We start from the raw sequence: 757 nt of genomic DNA on the forward strand, positions 1-757 counted from the left end.
TCTGGTCGAAGTGCATCCTCTAAGTCTGCCTCCTGACTGTGGTCCTCCCCCCTCTAAGCCTTCCTGTTGAGTGTGTCTGTCTCGCTCTTCTAGATTTTCTCTGTATTTTTCTTCCACTTCCCTTTTGGGGCGTTACCTTATTTTAAAATCTCCTCTCTGAGTTTGACATGTCCAGGAAGGACCTGCAGCTGCTTAATTAGATTCCGATCCTTCGTCAAACCTGTCATTTTTGTTAGAACACTAAAAGGTTAGCCAATCTAATTTTCTCAGGGGCCTCTCATAATGTGACAAACTTAATACAGATGTTTTCATATTCGAGGACGCTAAAAGCTTCGCAGAAGGATACCCTGACCAGGTATAGGGGCAGATGACGAAACACCTTAATAATACCCAGGATTATCAAAAGACCGATACATAGCAATATCGTATTTGTATTATATATATTATGCAAAAATAGTTGTTTCCTAACTTTTAATTGTTATTACCAATGTCTGATCTTCCTGCCCTACAGTATCCTTCGACAACATCCCGTTTATGTCTGACTAACAGATCCGCTACCTTGGACTCCATCTTGAAAAACGACTTACTTGACAAATGTTCCAAAAACTAATTAGAAATGCTCATTTGCACTATCATTATTAGGTATATTTGATAGAGTTAGGCATGGACAAAAATAATAGCTAAAATTGCTATATAAACGACACTTATTCATGAAAAAGAAGATGGCCACGGAAACTTTTTTTTTTTTTAATTATTT

At 37.6% G+C, this 757-nt stretch overlaps 1 protein-coding gene across 1 annotated transcript in view; it reads left to right on the forward strand.

Annotated features, from left to right (window-relative positions):
• LOC106679359 (venom serine protease) overlaps positions 1-757 on the forward strand; it is a 23,958-nt gene that overhangs the window by 16,688 nt on the left and 6,513 nt on the right. The window lies entirely within an intron of this gene.

This window comes from Halyomorpha halys, unplaced genomic scaffold, assembly GCF_000696795.3.
Source record: "Halyomorpha halys isolate HHAL.00 unplaced genomic scaffold, Hhal_1.1 Scaffold197.1, whole genome shotgun sequence".
NCBI lineage: Eukaryota > Metazoa > Arthropoda > Insecta > Hemiptera > Pentatomidae > Halyomorpha > Halyomorpha halys.